Below are 21939 nucleotides of genomic sequence, written 5' to 3'. Positions count from 1 at the left end.
CCCTATCTGAGGTTGAAAACGCACGCAAGTGAGGGGGAAGTAAAGAAATAAATGCCATATACCAAGTACTGGTCCTCCGCTAAACTTTTATGACTTTAATGCAGCGTCGAATCGAAAGTGAAAGGCAGAAAACATATTTTTTTCTGCGAGTTGTCTTTTTTTCCTTTTGTCGATTTCTTCCTCACAAGCCACCACTAAAACTATGACGAAACTTTTGGCTTTGTGGTTGGCGGACAGTGGGTGAAAGAGACAATCTTATCATAGAGTTTATAAAAATGTAAAAACTCAATTAAAAAAGTATAAAAAAATTAAATACTGAATAAACCAACTAAAATAAAATAAAATAAAATAAAATGAAATAAAATAAAATAAAATAAAATAAAATAAAATAAAATAAAATAACATAACATAACATAACATAACATAACATAACATAACATAACATAACATAACATAACATAACATAACATAACATAACATAACATAACATAACATAACATAACATAACATAACATAACATAACATAACATAACATAACATAACATAACATAACATAACATAACATAACATAACATAACATAACATAACATAACATAACATAACATAACATAACATAACATAACATAACATAACATAACATAACATAACATAACATAACATAACATAACATAACATAACATAACATAACATAACATAACATAACATAACATAACATAACATAACATAACATAACATAACATAACATAACATAACATAACATAACATAACATAACATAACATAACATAACATAACATAACATAACATAACATAACATAACATAACATAACATAACATAACATAACATAACATAACATAACATAACATAACATAACATAACATAACATAACATAACATAACATAACATAACATAACATAACATAACATAACATAACATAACATAACATAACATAACATAACATAACATAACATAACATAACATAACATAACATAACATAACATAACATAACATAACATAACATAACATAACATAACATAACATAACATAACATAACATAACATAACATAAAATAAAATAAAATAAAATAAAATAAAATAAAATAAAATAAAATAAAATAAAATAAAATAAAATAAAATAAAATAAAATAAAATAAAATAAAATAAAATAAAATAAAATAAAATAAAATAAAATAAAATAAAATAAAATAAAATAAAATAAAATAAAATAAAATAAAATAAAATAAAATAAAATAAAATAAAATAAAATAAAATAAAATAAAATAAAATAAAATAAAATAAAATAAAATAAAATAAAATAAAATAAAATAAAATAAAATAAAATAAAATAAAATAAAATAAAATAAAATAAAATAAAATAAAATAAAATAAAATAAAATAAAATAAAATAAAATAAAATAAAATAAAATAAAATAAAATAAAATAAAATAAAATAAAATAAAATAAAATAAAATAAAATAAAATAAAATAAAATAAAATAAAATAAAATAAAATAAAATAAAATAAAATAAAATAAAATAAAATAAAATAAAATAAAATAAAATAAAATAAAATAAAATAAAATAAAATAAAATAAAATAAAATAAAATAAAATAAAATAAAATAAAATAAAATAAAATAAAATAAAATAAAATAAAATAAAATAAAATAAAATAAAATAAAATAAAATAAAATAAAATAAAATAAAATAAAATAAAATAAAATAAAATAAAATAAAATAAAATAAAATAAAATAAAATAAAATAAAATAAAATAAAATAAAATAAAATAAAATAAAATAAAATAAAATAAAATAAAATAAAATAAAATAAAATAAAATAAAATAAAATAAAATAAAATAAAATAAAATAAAATAAAATAAAATAAAATAAAATAAAATAAAATAAAATAAAATAAAAAAAAAAAAAAAAAAAATTCATTAAATTAAATTAAAATAAAATTAAATAAAATAAAATACGTTTTTTACCCTGCACCATAGGATGGAGGTATATTAATTTCGTCATTCTGTTTGTAACTATTCGAAATATTCGTCTGAGACCCCATGAAGTATATATATTCTTGATCGTCCTGACATTTTATGTCGATCTAGCCATGTCCGTCCGTCTGTCCGTCTGCCCGTCCGTCTGTCTGACGAACTTCCGAAGGAGTAGAGTTAGCTAACTTCCGAAGGGGTAAAGCTAGCAGCTTGAAATTTTGTACAAATACTTCTTATCAGTGTAGGTCGGTTGGTATTGTAAATGGGCCATATCGGTCCATGTTTTGATATAGCTGCCATATAAACCGATCTTAGGTCTTGACTTCTTGAGTCTCTAGAGTGCGCAATTCTTATCCGATCGGGATGAAATTTTGCACGACGTGTTTTGTTATGATATCCAACAACTGTGCCAAGTATGGTTCAAATCGGTCCATAACCTGATATAGCTGCCATATAAACTGATTTTGGGTCTTGACTTCTTAAGCCTCTAGAGTGCGCAATTCTTATCCGATTGGAATGAAATTTTGTACGACGTGTTTTGTTATGATATCCAATAACTGTGCCAAGTATGGTTCAAATCGGTTCATAACCTGATATAGCTGTCATATAAACCGATCTGGGTACTTGACTTCTTGAGCCTCTAGAGGTCGCAATTATTATTCGATTTGAATGAATTTTTGCACGAAGTATTTTGTTAGGATATCCAACAACTGTGCCAAGTACGGTTCAAATCGGATCATAACCTGATATAGCTGTCATATAAACCGATCTGGGATCTTGATTTCTTGAGCCTCTAGAGGTCGCAATTAGTATCCGATTTGTCCGAAACTTTGTGCTACGGATCCTCTCATGACCATCAACATACGTGTTTATTATGGTCTGAATTGGTCTATAGCCTGATACAGCTCCCATGTAAATCGATCTCTCTATTTTACTTTTTGAGCCCCCAAAGGACGCAACTTAGAATTTAATTGTGGTCCAAACCGGACCATATCTTGATATCGCTCTAATAGCAGAGGAAATATTTTCTTATATCCGTTTTTTGCCTAAGAAGAGATGCCGGGAAAAGAAATCGACAAACGCGATTCCATGGTGGAGGGTATATAAGATTCGGCCAGGCCGAACTTAGCACGCTTTTATTTGTTTCTCATGAGCATGAACATTCCCTTGAAAAATAAGGGCAAATTCCTCACGTATCAATGAATGCTCTCCGATGCAAGTTTTAGCGCAATAATAAGAGGCCTCTTTTTTTAGCCGAGACCGAACGGCTTGCCGCAGTGCGACACCGCTTTGAGGATAAGTTTTTACTTCACTTCTTTACATGGCATGGTACCTCACAAATGTCGCCAGCATTAAGAGTGGGAAACCATCGCAAAATATTTTTTCATGTTTTTTCAACATAATAACCTCTCCACTTCATGCAACTTAGCCTATGTTTGCCCCACTGTTCATTACATATTTTTTTCTACAAAAAAGAGAGAGTAAACAAAAAACAACCGGCATCTTGCAGGAGTCAGCATCCTGCCTCAACTGTGCATATGTGTGTGTCTGTACTTCTTTGGGGTCACTCGAGCGTATGTTTAACAAGTCTATTAAGTTCATATCTTATCTTATGATGACAGCTACTTTCATTGCTCTGCTCTATTAGCTTTTAATGCGTATATGAGCAAGTGAGAGTGCCTGTGATGTGTATGGTCAGGGGGTGAACAACTCTCCCAGTGTTTGTGGCAATGCAGGTCTTTTTATCTGCGTATATGCGTGGAAAAAAAACCAGCAATTTACCAACAGCTTCATAAACTTTCTTTGAAGTAGGCGTTTTTGGTTTGCTCTTACCCAGCAAAAAAGCAGGCGTCCAACTGTCGCGTTTTATGCCACCGACAATTTAATCAGCCGCATAGATGGTCAGAGAAAACCAAAGTAAAGCGAGACTTGACAAGACGAACGAAGGAAAGTAGAAACTTTTCAACATCTTTTCAACAGCATGCTGTGCTCCACTTGCTTTATTGCAGAAGGAGAGGGCGGGTGATGGTCCTTACATGTCGCTGCGTAATATGACTCACTGACATTGTGCTGCCAAATAAAATCACATGAAGTCAGACATCAGCAACACATGTCAATCATTTGTTTTGTTAGCACAACTTTTCGTTTGCTCTAAGCGTTTTCCCGCTCCACTTGCTGCGATAAAAGATATGATCTCTTCATTTAAGTATCATGTACGAGTACCCCTACCTCCTCTCTTTTCCTTTAACACATACGCACACACACACAGTCATACTCCCAATCATAGATGCATTCGTTGTTCGATTGATTGTTAGCTTTGGAAAAGTTCAACATTCATTTCCGTTTCCTTTTCTTGTCTTTCTCGTTGCTACGTACCATTGAGAAATTGATTACTTTATAGTTTTTAGAACACATTTTGGGGTGAGAGAAAGAGAGATGAACTGCCTTTTACCTCTACGCCTTAGTTGGCCTGTTTGATTTATTTCTGTATGAGATTTTCGGTTAATACCATCCATAAGACTTTTTGTTATCATTGGTGATTTATCTTTGGCGCCAACTCACATTTATCCCTGTCCAATGATGTTCGTTACTATTTTGGGGGTGTGGAAATCAATATGTTCTTTGGGTTATATTTCCTATGTCAATATATTTTCTATTTTTCTCATTAAGTGAGAGAGGAATTTCGTATTTATTATTGCAAGGGGGGGAAATTGATAGCGAAAATTATGCATCAAACAATGATAATGTTTGTAAATTTTTTGCCTAAGGATAAATAATGAGCTTCGATTAGTATTTTATATAAAAGAAAAAGCTCTGGAAAAGATATAAAGAGCAAGCTTTGGTCTTCCATACTGGCGTATGCTTCCCACATGGATGGTCTTTGGGATGCTGCCAACAAAAGCATGAAGTCACACTTGAAGAAGGAAACAACCAAGTCGAGCTTCAGTTTTGAGAAGTTTACTGCGATACTTGTACAAACTGCGTCTTCGCTTAACTCAAGACCATTGTGCGTGCAGTTTCGGAAGATCCAAATGAACTACTTCTCCTTAAACCTGGTCATTTTTTGCTTGGAACTGCTATAACAGCTCTTCCTGAGACATTCCCCCTATGAAGTCCCTTTCATACATCTGCAGATGGCAAAGGTTGAAAGCTTACTAAACATCTTTCGTCAAAGATGGAAAACAGTGTATGTTATTGAATTGCGACGGAGATACAAGTGGAAGACTTGCAGAAATAATGTGAAGAAAGGCAATCTAGGTGATCTTAAAACATGATTTGTTACCAAACTATGAGTGATGTCTCGAACGAATCACGAAACTTTTTGACGGAAAAAGCAATAAAGTCAGAAGAATGACTTTATGGTTCGCCCACTTATTAAAGTACGTCATCGCACAACTACAGCACCTCTTTCGCTTCGATTATGCAGAAAGCTGATAATTAGCGCACTCTGAGCACTACAACTACAAAATCGATGGCGTCAAAGGCAAAAACCTGGAAAGTCGCATAGCGAATGGGTAGTGGATGAAGATTTTGACTCAAGAAACGATATTCGCAATATTATTAAGCGGATCAATACATTCCATTGATTTTTTATTTTTTGGATAATAATTGTTTCCTCCTCAAGCAAGCACAAAGTCAACATCGATTCTGGTTATACTTGGACTAAATGTTGGAAGTCAATGCAGAATTTATGTTTTAAAATGTCTAGAGACACTAAAAGTATAACAGGAAGATTGGTTTAAATGAGATCTTTATAAAGCAACTGGCTGGACACGGCCCGCTCCTATGCGCCTTATTTCACTCTCTTATATAATGTGAGCCCTATACTGGCACGGTCAAAAAATAAGTCCTGTTTTGGCGTGCAAGTAAGGCCTTTCAGATATTTCGCCTCGATGTGGATTTAATTTTTGTGCTCTACTCCCAAATATCTTTCATTTGAACCTTATATTGCTTTGGTCGGTAAATTTTTTTGGGGATTAGTTGGACGCCCATATATCAGATTCGTGCTCTAGTCGCAAATACCTTTCATCTGAGCACCATATTGTCATTTTTGGTATATATTTCAAATTGGCTAGTTTTAGAGCTGGCGCGGCCCCCCTTGATCCCACCTTAAATAAGTATACCAAATTTCTGTTTTTGAGTTATTATAAATAAACTAAATTACGTGTAAATCGCCCCAACCATCTCCGAGATCTGGCATTTTTGAAAATAGGCTAAGGGGAGGGTCCGCCGCTTAAGATTTGGATGTTAGATCTACCTCATTCTCTTGGTTTTTGGTGCTGGATTGGAGTTGCCAAACCCTTTGCTCTGAAAGTGGATATCAGATTCATACACTACTCCCAAAAACCACATTTGAGGAACTAAGTTCGACCGGGCCGAATTTTGGATACCCACCACCTCGGGTATATATGTAAACCCCCTTTCGTCACAATCCAGTGAAAATTGGATACCTTAAGCACCCAAATTCGGCACGGAGTGATCTAATATACATATATGTCACTATTCAATTTTGTAGAACAAAATACTGGTCTTTTTGGCAGATATATCGAAGTATAAACCGATCTGAACCATATTAAGGACGGATATCTGAGGTACAGAAAAACTCACTGTTTGAAATTTCAGCGAAATTGGATTCATGGGCTTCGTCCCCTTATCAGGGCTTCAGTCCCCTTATCGGCAGATCGGTCAATATGGCAGCTGTATCTAAATATAGTCCGATCAGGACCATATTTAAGTCGGGTGTAGGGAGGTAACCTACTCACTGTTTCAAATTTCAGCGAAATCGGGTAATAAATAATGCTTTATTGGCTTCAGACCCCTTACCGGCAGATCGGTCTATATGGGAGCTATATCTAAATATAGTTCGAACTGAACCATATTTAGGTCGGGTGTCATGAGGCTAAAAATAACACATTATTTAAAATGTTAGCGAAATCCGAAAAAAATTAAGCTTTTATGGCCTTCAGACCCTTTATCGGGAGATGGATCTATATGACAGCTATATCAAAATATCGTCCGATTTGAACCATATTTGCGTAAAATGTCGGGAGGGCTAAAATAACCCACTTTTTAAAATGTCAGCGAAATCGGGTTATAAATAAAGCTTTTGTAGGCTTCAGACCCTTTATCGAGAGATCGGTCTATATGGCAGCTATATCTATATATCGACCGATTTGGGCCAAATTGAGGACGGGTGTTGAAGATCCTAACACAACTCACTGTCCCAAATTTCGGCAACATCGGACAATAAATGCGCCTTTTATGGGCCCAGAACCCTTAATCGAGAGATCGGTCTATATGGCAGCTATATCCTAATCTGGACCGATCTGGGCCAAATTATAGAAGGATGTCGAAGGTCCTATCACAACTCACTGTCCCAAATTTCGGCGACATCGGACAATAATTGCGCCTTTTATGAATCCAAAACCTTAAATCGAAAATCGGTCTATATGGGAGCTATATCCAAATCTAGGCCGATCTGGGCCAAATTAAAGAAGGATGTCGAAGGGCTCAACACAACTCAATGTCCCATATTTCGGCGACATCGGACAAATAATTAAAGCTTTTATGGGCTTCAGCCCCTTTATCGAGAGATCGGTCTATATGGCAGCTATATTCAAATCGGGACCGATCTGAGCCAAATTGAAGAAAGGCATCGAAGGTCCTATCACAACTCACTGTCCCATATTTCGGCGACATCTGACAATAAATGCGCCTTTTATTGGCCCAAAACCTTAAATCGAGAGATCGGTCTATATGGGAGCTATATCCAAATCTGGACCGATTTGGGCCAAATTAAAGAAGGATGTCGAAGGGCTCAATACAACTCAATGTCCCATATTTCGGCGACATCGGACTAATAATTAAAGCTTTTATGGGCTTCAGCCCCTTTATCGAGAGATCGGTCTATATGGCAGCTATATTCAAATCTGGACCGATCTGAGCCAAATTGAAGAAAGGCATCGAAGGTCCTATCACAACTCACTGTCCCAAATTTCGGCAACATCGGACAATAAATGCTCCTTTTATGGGCCCCAAAACCTTAAATCGAGAGATCGGTCTATATGGCGGCTATATCCAAATCTGGACCCATCTCCGCCCAATTAAAGAAGTATATCGAAAGGCTCAACACACCTTACTGTCCCAAATTTCAGCAAAATCGGATAATAAATGTGGCTTTAATGGGCCTAAGACCCTAAATCGGCGGATCGGTCTATATGGCAGCTATATCCAAATCTGGACCAATCTGCGCCCAATTAAAGAAGTATGTCGAAAGGCTCAACACACCTTACTGTCCCAAATTTCAGCAAAATCGGATAATAAATGTGGCTTTAATGGGCCCAAAACCTTAAATCGAGAGATCGGTCTATATGGCAGCTACATCCAAATCTGGACCGATCTGAGTCAAATCAGCTCAATATCTCTATTTTTAAAGACTGTAGCATGATTTCAACCGACAGATGGACGGACATGGCTAGATCGTCTTAGATTTTTCCGCTGATCAAGAATATATATAGGGTCGGAAATGGATATTTCGATGTATTGCAAACGGAATGACAAAATTTATATATTGGGTTGCCCAAAAAGTAATTGCGGATTTTTCATATAGTCGGCGTTGACAAATTTTTTCACAGCTTGTGACTCTGTAATTGCATTCTTTCTTCTGTCAGTTATCAGCTGTTACTTTTAGCTTGCTTTAGAAAAAAAGTGTAAAAAAGTATATTTTATTAAAGTTCATTCCAAATTTTTATAAAAATGCATTTACTTTCTTTTAAAAAATCCGCAATTACTTTTTGGGCAACCCAATATAAAGAGCTTAATATCTTTATTTTTATAACCTCCACCATAGGATGAGGGTATACTAATACCGTTATTCTGTTTATAACATATATAAATTCTTGATCGTCATGTCATTTTACGTCGATCTAGCCATGTCCGTATGTCCCTATCATCTGTCCCGTCCGTCTATCTGTAGAAAGCACGCAAACTTTCAAAAGAGTAAATCAAGGCGCTTGAAATTTTGCACAAAAACTTCCTATCAGAAGAGGTGGGATGAAATTTTAAATGAGGCATATCGGTCCATGTTTTGATATAGCTCCCATATAAACCGATCTCGGATCTTGACTTCTTTAGCCTCTAGAGGTCGCAATTCTTATCCTAATTGGCTGAAATATTGACCTATGACTTTTCTATGGCGTTCATCTGTGCCAAGTATGGTTGGAATCGTTTTAAAAACTGATATAGCTTCCATGTAAACCGATCTCCCGACTATTTCTTGAGCCTCTACCCTTTTCCAATTACTATTCGATTTGGCTGAAATTTTGAAAAAGTCTTCTCTTATGACCTTCAAAACACATGCTTAGTATGGCTTGAATCGATCTTCTGATTCCACTTCTCGAGACCCTAGATATCGCACTTGGCTACGATTTTGCACAACGACTTCTCCTATGACCTCCAACATATGTGTCATATATGGCCTGAATCGGTCCATAACCTGATACAGCTCAGACATAAACCAATCTCTCGATTTTCTTCTTGAGCCGCTAGAGGGCGCCATTCTGAAATTTTGCTCAGTAACTTGTACTATGGTCTCCAACATCCAAATCAAATATGCCACGGTCTATAACCAGATTTAGCTTCAATGGCATAGCAATTCTTATCCATTATCCTTTGTTAGTTTATAAAGAGATGCCGATCAAAGAACTTGACAAATGCGATCCATGGTGGAGGGTATATAAGATTCGGCCCGACCGAGCTTAGCACGCTTTTACATGTCAAAGATTGTAGCGTAGTTTCAACTGATAGACAGACTTAAATTATGAGCCACCGTAGCGCAGAGATTAGCCTTTCCGCCTATGACTTTTAACATCTGGGCTCAAATTCTACCGGGAACATCAGACCATTTATGAGTTACTATGCTATGTAAAAACTTCTCCCCCCAAAAGGTGTCGCACTACAAAAAGGAGATCCCTTATGACTGAGCTAAAACTTGAATCGGACAGCGCTCATTGATAGGTGATAAGATTACCTCAGTTCCTTAAGGGAATGATCATGGACAAATTTGCAATTTACATTGGCAATTATTGGGTTGCCCAAATGAAAAATCCGCAATTACTTTTTGGGCAACACAATATAAGCACTATAGCAGAAACTTCCTCTTTCAGTCCTTACTATCTTGCCTTACTTTAGACCAAAAGTACAACACTTTACACAAACATTTCACATCTATATCACTTTTAAAATACATTAGCAGACAAAACAGAAAAACATCAACTGTTAAGATTTTACTTAAACCTTCCTTCAATTAGCGAATGACCTCAGAATTCCCCTTAAAACCACAATCACCATCATCCCCTATTCCGATGCAATCAATTTCGAAAACTATTTAAGCAATTAATCAATTGAGAATTTACTAAGAACTTCAAGTTCGAGGGAAAAACTTTTACTTTTGTCCTACAAGAACAGAGACAACAACAACAGCAACAGTAACAAAAAGAATGAGCACCACTTTAACATGTTTTTATACCCACCACCGAAGGATGGGGGTGTATTTATTTTGTCATTCCGTTTGTAACACATCAAATTCATATTCATTTCCAACCCTTTAAGTATAGATATTCTTGGTCCTCGTGAAAATCCTAGACGATCTATCTATGTCCGTTCGTCTGTCCGTCCTTCTTTCTGTCTGTTGAAAACGAAGATATTGAGCTGAAACTTTGCAAACATTATTTTTTGTTCACAGGCGGGTTAAGTTCGAAGATGGTCTATATCGGACTATACCTTGATATAGCCCCCATATAGACCGATTTTACGATTTAGGGTCTTTGGCTCATAAAATCTGTATTTATTATGCGATTTGAAGACATTGACGACAATGTCAACAGGTTGACGACTGCACTAGTGAAGTCTTTCGAAGATTGTTGTCCTCTTCGAGAAAGGAAATCAATCCAAGAAAAACCTTGGATGACCGAGGAGATTCGCAACATTCGGAAAGAGGTCCGCAGTCTTTGTTACAAAGCTCGTCGTAAAAAAGCGGAAGTTTATTGGGGTGTGTATTGCATGCGGCTCAAGGAATACAATAAGATTACAAGAGCGGCAAAACGTGCCTCCTGGAAGCTTTTCTGCGAAAAGGTCAACAGCGTTAATGAATCCCCCCAGATGAAAAAGTCTATCTCAACAAGTAAAAGCATGCAAAGTTCGGCCGGGCCGAATCTTATATACCCTCCACCATGGTCGCATCTGCCGAGTTCTTTGCGCTGTATCTGTTTTTAGACAAACAAAGTGTAATGAATAAGGACACAGGAGTCCGATTCGGGGCTCAAGAAGCGAAATCGGGAGATCGGTTTATATGGGAGCTGTGTCAAGCTTTAGATCGATTCTGACCATATTGCACACGCACGTTTGAGGCCATGGGAGGAGCCGTTGTGCCAAATCGGATGAGAATTGCGCTCTCTAGAGGCTTAAGAAGTCAAGACCCAAGATCGGTTTGATATAATTGGTAAATTTCATAGAAATCGGCTCAGATTTAAATATAGCTGTCATATATATTTATGACCCGATTTTCACTTCTAGAGCCACTGCAAGCGCATGTATTGACCAATTTTGAACAACGCTTTCCTCGACGACTATCACAATATATGAGAAGTTTGGTCGAAATCGGAAATCGAAATTTAGATATAGCTTCCATATATATGTTTGTCAGATGTTGGGTAATTTGCGATAATGTTGTCATATTTGCTTGAAATTTTATACGGATTGTTAAATAACCCATCTGAAAACATCTGCCGAGGTCCATCAAAATTGGTTCAGAATTAGATCTAGCTCCCACTTTGTACTTATAGGGTAGGTGTAGGGTATTTTAAAGTCGACACTGCCTTCTTTAGCCTTTTCTTACTGGTTACTTGTTGTTTTTGTTTTCTTCATCCTAATTATTTTTAAACCACATAGACCAATCGAGGAAGACCTCAAAACAAAATGCTACATAAACACACTTAAGGACATCCAAAGACCAGGTACGTTGAGGCATAAAGAGCTTTTCAATAAAATGATATTAGTGGAAAAACGGAAGAAACCTATATTGTATTGCTAATCCGTAATACATAACTTGTGTTATGCACATATTAATAGAAACTAGAACACCGAAAATATTATTGAATACCAATGGAGATGTAATGGATATGTATATGGAACAACTCAATGAAATACAAAAATTTTTTTTTATAAAAAACTATTGCCAGAGTTTACAAAACTATTTCTTTACGCTCATTATGTCCCATTTTAACAAAAAACTGTAAACCATGCAATTAGTAAACTGTACCATTGTGTACAAATCTTACAATGCTTAGATCCCTAGTGGAAAAGTTAAATGCACTGCCAATGTCACTTAAACATCTCAAGAGAAAAAAAAACAGTATCCTGACCACACAACAACTTTTCACAAAAAAAACCCCTGAATGTAGACCCAAAAATATACTTTACCACACGGAATGTTGTTGCATAACCAGTGAATGTTTGTATGCACGCCAAAATGAAAGACTAAACTGACACTGCAACATTTGTTATACAAGAGAGTTGAGTTTGCTCTTTTTTTTTTTTGTGTACGTTCTGTCTGAGAACATATTTTGGAGAAGTTGCTGGGAATATAAATCTCCAGTAGCAAACCATAAATCTTTGAATGGATGCGAATGGCTGTGTGTGTGTGTGTGTGTGTGTGTGTGTGTGTGTCTGTGTGATTGTAAACATGCTACGAATGTGAGAATACGAATTTTCCCTTGAAGTGTATTTTGCTTTTGCAGATGAAAAGGCCACATAAAAAGACATGGATGTGTATGAGGTAGCGTGTCCATGTCCTTTCACATGCATAGACTAATGCATTCATACACTGTGAACAAATATTTGCCAAAATTAATAAATAAATACCCAGCCGATACGGGATAACTATGAGCACCACATAGGCAGGAACTTTGAGCTCCGACTTGTGTGGGGCCCATCGTTATCATGGGAAGCTTAGCTGAAAGCTACCGGGCGCGTCCACAGGTTGCGGATGGTGGAAAGCTCCGTTTTTATGCGGAGTAGCTGCAAATGCAGCAGCAGGCAGTCAGCGATTTTCGAGAGGAGAGTCTCAGTGAGGAGTCAGATGGCACTGGCTCTTAATTAAAAACTGAGTGCCAATGATGCTCGAGATGACAAGGCGAGTTATTGGCCCCAATGGCCAACATCAGCATCTGTTCCCAGGTTAGGGGCGGATCTTGGAGCACGACGAGGGATACGTGTGCAATCCCACAAACCCATGCAGTTGGGGCGCTGGGCCAGTAACCCGCCCCCTGAAAACTGAGAACTACTATGAGAAACAAAAGAATAGTAAAAACGTACCCCCCCAACGTCGACGAATGTTCGCACACTTTATAGAGAAGGTGCAGTATACGCGATGGCGGATGTATTAGAGAAGTACAAGAATAGTAACAAGTAAAAGCGTGCTAAGTTCGGCCGGGCCGAATCTTATATACCCTCCACCATGGATCGCATTTGTCGAGTTCTTTTCCCGGCATCTCTTCTTAGGCAAAAAAACGACAAAAGAAAAGATTTGCTCTGCTATTCGAGCGATATCAAGATATGGTCCGGTTTGGACCACAATTAATTTATATGTTGGAAACCTGTGTACAATGTCAGCCAATTTGAATAAGAAGTGCGCCCTTTGGGGGCTCAAGAAGTAAAATAGAGAGATGGATTTATATGGGAGCTGTATCGGGCTATAAACCGATTCAGACCATAATAAACACGTATGTTAATGGTCTTGAGAGAATCCATCCATTTCAGGCAAATCGGATAATAATTGCGACCTCTACAGGCTCAAGAAGTCAAGATCTCAGATCGATTTATATGACAGCTATATCAGGTTATGAACCGATTTGAACCATACTTGGCACAGTTGTTGGATATCATAACAAAACACGTCGTGCAAAATTTCATTTCAATCGGATAAGAATTGGGCACTCTAGATGCTCATGAAGTCAAGACCCAAGATCGGTTTATATGGCAGCTATATCAAAACATGGACCGATATGGCCCATTTACAATACCAACCGACCTACACTAATAAGAAGTATTTGTGCAAAATTTCAAGCGGGTAGCTTTACTCCTTCGGAAGTTAGCGTGCTTTCGACAGACAGACGGACGGGCGGACAGACGTACGGACGGACAGACGGACGAAAAAGGCTAGATCGACATAAAATGTCACAACGATCAAGAATATATATATACTTTAAGGGGTCTCAGACGAATATTTCGAGTAGTTACAAACAGAATGACGAAATTAGTATACCCCCATCTTATGGTGTAGGGTATAAAAACGTACTCCCCCAACGTTAACGAATGCACCTGGAATGTTCGCACTCTTTATAGAGAAGGTGCAGTATACGCGATGGCAGATGTATTAGAGAAGTACAAGGCAGATATTACCGCCTTACATTCCCGATGGACTGGGAATGGCGTCACTACAACATCAAATGGTGACGAACTACACTATAGCTGTCATAACACGAGGCATGAATTTGGCTGTGGATTTGTGGTTAGTCGGAGACTGAAACACTTTGTCTCCAGCTTTACTCCGGTGGATGAGAGGCTAGCCACAATCCGCATAAAAGCCAAATTCTTCAACATCAGCCTTATTTGTGCCCATGCCCCGATGGAAGACAAAGACGAGCAGACCAAGGATATTTTCTACGAGCGCCTAAAGAGAGAATTTGACCGCTACGCCGCCCACGATATTAAAATCGTTCAGGGAGATTTTAAATGCCAAGATAGGGAAGGAAGACATTTTTGGTCCAACAGTCGGAAAGTTTAGCCTCCACGAGTTAACCTCCAGTAATGGGTTGAGGCTGATTGACTTTACCGCGGCAAAAAACATGGTCGTTAGTAGCATCAGATTTCAACATAAAAATATCCACAAAGCCATATGGCTGTCACCCGATAAAAACACGAGATACAAAATTGATCACGTTGTGATAAATGGAAGGCATTCATCCAGCATGTTAGATCGATCCGTGGAGCGAATATAGATTCGGATCATTACCTCGTGGCAGCAAAGGTTCGCACCCGTTTGAACATGGCGAGGAATGTACGATCTGACACTGCACAGAAGCTGGACATTGAAAAGCTTCAAACACAACAAATGACAGCGGCATAATCCACTCGACTGACCCAACTGCTTGATGAAAGCATTCCTTGTTCCGATGATATAATGGCGCTGTGGCAAACTATTGCTTACTCCAAGGAAAATGCCGCGAAATCCGTACTTGGGTACCGGAAGCCTCCTCCATGGAACCCATGGTACGACCAAGAGTGTCGAGATGCTACTGAAGCCAAGAATGCGGCATATAGAACAACCCTGCAATCAGTAGCAACGCCCAATGCCAGATGAAGGAGAGGTATCGGGAGAAAAGTAGGGAGGAGAAACGTCTATTCCGCAGAAAGAAAAAGGAAATGGAAAGACGTGAATGTGAGCTAATTGAGATGTACAGAAGTCAGAATGAAGTCCGGAAATTCTACCAAAGAATTAAACATCAAACCGGTGGCTTTTGTGCAGGCACATCCCTCCTCAGAGACAAAGAGGGTTACTGACATAGATAACATGCTGAGGATATGGAAAGAACATTTTACCCAACTGGTAGTGTCCGATGTTGGCGGCGAAGTGAATACCGCAGAACCATTTCGTGATGATGGTATAGAATGTTTACCTCCTAGTCAGAATAAGGTTCTAGTAGCAGTGACCCGACTAAAGAACAACAAGGCAGCAGGAGCCGACGGGTTACTCGCTGAACTATTTAAGATCGGAGGCGACACGCTGATAAAGCGTATGCATCAGCTTATCTACGCAATCTGGCTAGAAGAACGCTTACCCGATGAATGGTACCTCAGCATACTATGTCCCGTACACAAGAAAGGAGACAAGACGGAATGTGCCAACTACAGAGGAATAAGTCTCCTCCCCATCGCATACAAGATACTCTCAAGCGTACCGTGTGAAAGATTAAAACCTAAAGTCAATGAGATAATTGGGCCCTATCAATGCGGTTTTAGACCTGGTAAATCCACCCTAGACCAGATACTCACACTGCGCCAAATCCTGGAAAAGACCCTAGAAGGACAAATCAACACCTACCATCTCTTTGTTGACTACAAAGCCGCTTTCGAGACCCCTATACGTTCAAAGGTATTTCAATCCATGTCTGAGTTTGGTATCCCTGCAAAATTAATAAGACTCTGCAGGATGACACTTGCAGATACGCGTTCCTCAGTAAGAATAGGAAAGAATCTCTCCGAACCATTTAATACCAAACGAGGTTTCAGACAAGGAGACAGCCTATCGTGTGATCTCTTTAATATCCTGCTGGAGAAGATTATACGAGATGGAGAAGTGAATAGATATGACACACTAATCACAAGAGAACACATGCTAATCGCCTATGCCGACGACATCGATATCATAGGTCAGTCACTGGAAGTAGTAACTGCTGCCTTTGAAAGAATCGAAAGAGAGTCAGTGAAAATTGGTCTGGCAGTAAATGGAGATAAGACAAAATGGATGGTTTCAACTCCCAAAAAGCCTTGCACAACCGAGCAGATAAAGAAAATGGAGAAAGTTGGGAACCAAAACTTTGAGATAGTCAGCAACTTTATCTACCTCGGCTTCGCCGTAACTGAAACGAATGACACCAGTTTTGAGATAAAGCGAAGAATAATACTGGCAAGCAGATGCTACTTTGGACTAAGTAAGCAGTTTAGAAACAAGGCCACCTCTCGACAGAGGAAGAATATACAATACAAGACACTGATATTACACGTGTTGTTATATGGGTCTGAGGTGTGGGTACTTGTGGAAGCAGATGAGGCAGTACTTGGAGTATTTGAGAGAAAGATTCTTCGTAAAATATATGGACCAGTTTGCGTTAACGGAGAATATAGGCGATGTATGAACCACGAGCTGTGTAACGACGATAGCATAGTTACACGCATCAAAATACAATGGCTGCGTTGGATAGATCATGTTGTCAGAATGGATGAAGAAGCTTCAGTGCAGAAGTCTTTTGAAGGCAAACACGGTGGTACACGCAAATCGGGAAGACCAAAAGCCCGATGGAAAGATCAAGTTGTGGGAGACACCTCGAAACTTGGTGTCAGAGATTTTAGAATGAGCGCAGAAGATCGAGGCGCTTGGAACACTATTCTACGTTCGTCTAGTGGAACAAAAATTCTGTCATAGCCAATTAAAGTAAGAATTAAATAATTAAAAATCAAACTTTTATAACATGTAAGCCCTTCGGTAGGTCTGCGGTAATACACGCCAAAATGAAACATTTGAGTTGAAGGTTGAAGTTCAAAAGGTATACCATTTAGGAACAGTGGGTATACTTTTCTCATATCAATGGGTGCATCCGATTCAAGTTGAAAGCACAATGACATGGGACCCTTTTTTTCTTGCGGAGTTCAAACTGCGAGTCGCAGGGCAACACCACTTTGTACAGTAGTTTTACACCTCACAAAGTTTGACATCATTAGTAAGAGGGTTGCCATCGCTGAAAATTTTCTGATGTTCTCGCGTCATAAGTGGATATGCAAACCTTTGATCCAATCAATCCAATCCTTTGATTGGTTATCTCATCAGATATTAAGGTATAGCTCAACAATCTCCTGAATTCACTTATTGACCCAACATATTTCCTACTCCAAACTCATTTTGTTTCTTCTCAGTGTACATAAACATACGAGCATATACTTTTACGGAAGAAATGTAGCAACTAAACTTAGGAGGAAAACTGTTATTTTAAAGTTTATGGATGTCTTACTTTTCATACAAAAAAAAAAAAAATAAAAACGAAACTACTTTCAAGTTGAGTGTAAATTGTAACATTGGCAATATGTTCCATTGAAAGAAGGTTTGGGGAAAAAAAGTATTTTGTTGCACACAAAATAGAAAAAAACTCAAAATCTATTGTAAAAGAAATATTTTAAGATATGTAAAGGTTTTTATAGAAATTGAAATGTAGCTTTTACCAACTTTTTTGTGTGCAAATTTGTATGGATGGCATGTGGTGAAATTAAAGTTGTAATAAAAAGGTAGTTCAGTTTAAGGGACATGAAGATAGCTTGTTTTTTGTTATATCAATTTAATCCAATTGTAGGTTAATGACACAATAAAAATAAATATAAATAAAGATTACATAAGGCGTCTAAATAGTGCTAACTTTCAGGGATTTATTTTAAATGAGTAGAGGGTTTCTTTATGTTGGTACTAAAATTGAAATGAGGTTACCTCAAGTAATAGTACCAGTACGTTACAGACTAACTTAGACAATGAGAATGTGGCCAATTTCATTTGATTAACTTTCGCAGGATCAAAGATATTTATGTACGTTGGAGTACAAAACCCACCTGGGTGTGTCAATTACATAATTCGGAAAATGTGATTTATATCACAAAACTCCATCTATTAGGTGTGTACAGAAATTAAAGTGGACAGCGAAATACAACGATCCCTCTAGAAGGCCCTTCTAAGTGGAGAGCGCATTACCACCATCCCTCCAGACGTCACTTCGAAGAAGAACAAGTGCAAATGTGATGAGTTCCGCCGAGAGGAATCTTATGTACCCTCCACCATGGATCGCATTTGCCAAGTTCTTTGCCCGAAATGAATCGATTCGGAATGTACTTGGTTTTGGATATTGGAGAAATTTCAGCCAAATTGGATAAGAATTACTCCCTATAGAGGCTCTCGAAGTAAGAGGTAATTTTTGTAGCTATTTTCTTTTTGGCAACACTGGTTTAAACAGCTGTCAAACATTTTCAGTTTGGTCTATAATGAACAAGCTTGCAAATTATTGAATATTATTACCAAAGTGTGTGCTCTGTTAAGAAAGTTCATCGTAATCATATTGTGTTCAGCTTCGAAACTTATTTTTGGCTCAATGGGTACGTAAATAAGCGGAATTGTCGATTTTGGTGTGAAGATCAGCCAGAAGCATTGCAATAGCTAGCAATGCATCCAGTGTGGTGCGGTTTATGGACTGGTGCCATCATTGGCCCGTACTTCTTCAAAGATGATGTGAATTGTAACGAAACTGTGAATGGTGAGCGCTAACGTGAGATGATATCCAACGTTTTTATTACCCAAAATGCAAAAGCTTGACTTGCATGACATGTGGTTTCAACAATACGGTGCCACAGCACGCGTAACAATGGACTTATTGAGAGGCGAGTTTTTCCTGACATATTTCCCCAGGATGTGGAAAACAAGGATCCTACGTCACCTGCTAGTTACAGGTGTCACTGATACTACTGGAGTCCCAGATACTACGGGAGTTTCAGTTTGGGTGTAGGCTATCGACTTCTACGACGCATGCACTAATGGCTCCGACGAATAGGGTCACAGAGGGGTTCAACAAGCGGCGAGCTTGGACTTTGCAAAGGCCTTTGTAATGGTCTAGCAGGAGGGTCTGGTGCATAAAATGAGAGTTATAGTTATGGGTTTCACCACTGACATTGTGGAGAATTATCTAAAGGAAAGATCATTCAAGTTGTACAATCTTTATTTGGCTAATATACTGGAGCCAACCGTAGGGGAACTGCTTCTGATATATGCGGAAGACATTTTAGTGGCATCTACTCATCCTTGGTCAAAGAGGGCCGCCCGGAATCTAGAGGAGTATCATGGGATTCATCAGCGTTACTTCACTGAGTGGCGATTATATCTGGAAATTTTTTTAATTGCCGGCCTATGGTGTTCTGGAGAAAGGAAAGGGATCTCTATAGAAATAGCAGGTCCTATGTCCCAGCATCAAAATTGTAAATGAAATCATCACAAATAATGGATCCTTGAAATATCTGGGCATTACTTTCCAGGAAGACATGGATTTCACCAAACATGTTGACCAACTGTTGGATAAAGGTAAGAACACGTTCCATGCTTACACTGAAAAACAGGAGGATTGAGCAGGAAGGTAAAGCTCTCCATTTACAAGTAAGTGGCCAGGCCAGTGAAGATGTACTCATTTTCGGTGTGGAGCTCGAGTTCATCTAGCTGCACACCCGAATAGAATAGGTCGAGACTCCCTTCCAAAACATCAGCGTTTCGACAGCCTTACGACTGCCAGAGGGGTCCTCCCTCCCACATGCCTTCTGCATAGGTCGAGGATGGTATGGTATTCGGCTCTGATGGTCGTCCTATGTATTATCACAGGAGATATGGAAGTTAGGACTTAGATGACCCGGTGTATAGTCCTGGCCAAAAATGGCTTTTGGGCGATTAGTCTCGATTGTGTCCTTTTATTCGGGTATATAGAGAATTTAATGGATTACTTCCACAGTAAGGTAGCCGAATATAAATGGGCTGCACTTGATCAGGTCATTATTGTATAAGAATTGTGTATCTCTAGAAAATATTTTTAATAGTAAGAGCATATGATCGCATAATTAGATATATCAAAACATGAATTCAAATGGCCTATGTACAATAGCAACCGACCGCCACTTATAGAAAGTATTTCTAGCGCCTCGCTTAATTGTTTCGAAAGCTAGCGTGCTTTCGCACACAGACGGACATAGTTAAATAGACGCAGAATGTCAAAGCTATCAAGATCAATATTTGATGTGTTAAAAACGGAATTATTTATAACTTGGAAAGGGCAAGAAAGGCTTTTCTTAGCCTTTATACTTCCAAGATGGCTCTCTTGCAAAATGCCGAAATTTGGAGGCTTTTAAGCCGCGCTTTAAGCATAGATACGTTGTTAGACCTACAATGCTATATGGTGTTGTGGTCTGGTGGACGAAGCTCCAAACGTCCATCGACTGTTCAATACTCAGCCGGATCCAAAGGATGGATTGTGTTTGCGTCACAGCCGGTCTGAGAATGACACCATTACACCAATGAATTTAATGGTGCACTTAAGACCTGTGGGTAGCTTTGTGGTGTACTCTCAAGAACTAAGACTGGCCATATATCCTTCCTTAGAATTAAAGAAGAAGTGGAATGGGTAATATATAATGTCATAACTACGATTAACATAAATATCTTCTCAGACAGTCAGGCAGCCATTAGATCTCAGGGTAACATATTTCTAAATTTTAAGAACCGCCTTCGACTATCGTAACTGTTGGCTTAACATTTCAAAACTCCCCTGTCCTGGGTGCCGGGCCACAGGGATAACCCAGAGTACTGCGGAGCAGACGAGCTTACGAGACTAAGACTAAATTCATTCATATTCCATGGGAACTTGAATCTGTGGAATCTTCAGGATCAGACACGAAAGGCAATGAATGACAGATGGTCACAAAGTGGAGTTTGGGAGCACTCCATAATTATGTGGCCTGATCTAGACTTGAAGAGATCAACCGCTTTGCTGTCGCTGGCTAGAATAGACCTCTCAGTCATTGTGTCCGTCATGACAGATCCCTGGCTGATCGGAAAACATGCTAACAGACTGAAGTTTGCAACTAACTTCTGCAGAAGCTATAAGGACTTCGAGAAGAAGCGCCCTTGTCGGAATAACGAGGGCGCTAGAATCTACATCGGAGGCAGGTAAAAAAGCGATGCTGAATATGAAGCCATGTTGAGGCTGTGCTGGGTCACTGATATGATGGAAGGCTAAAGACAAAATGACTCGCACATTTCCCAGGGTATTGGGGAAGGTGCAAGGTCTGACCTGTACCGGAATAAAATTATGATTGAGATCCCCAGGCGATGCGATCATGGAAATGCCGCATATTGAGGCCTATGTATATTCGAAATTGTGTACTCATAAGCAAGGTTGCTTGCAGGCTGAGGGAGCTTCGCATACTGAAGAAAGGGACAGTTGCGATCACAGCTCCTTTCTGGATATGATATTCATGGACGGCAGAATGGGGAAGTTTGCAGACTTTTGACTAAAACCGATATGAGATAAGATATTTAAAA

Source organism: Stomoxys calcitrans, chromosome 5, assembly GCF_963082655.1.
Source record: "Stomoxys calcitrans chromosome 5, idStoCalc2.1, whole genome shotgun sequence".
NCBI lineage: Eukaryota > Metazoa > Arthropoda > Insecta > Diptera > Muscidae > Stomoxys > Stomoxys calcitrans.
The sequence above is the reverse complement of the archived record's forward strand: the minus strand, read 5'-3'. Positions refer to the sequence as shown.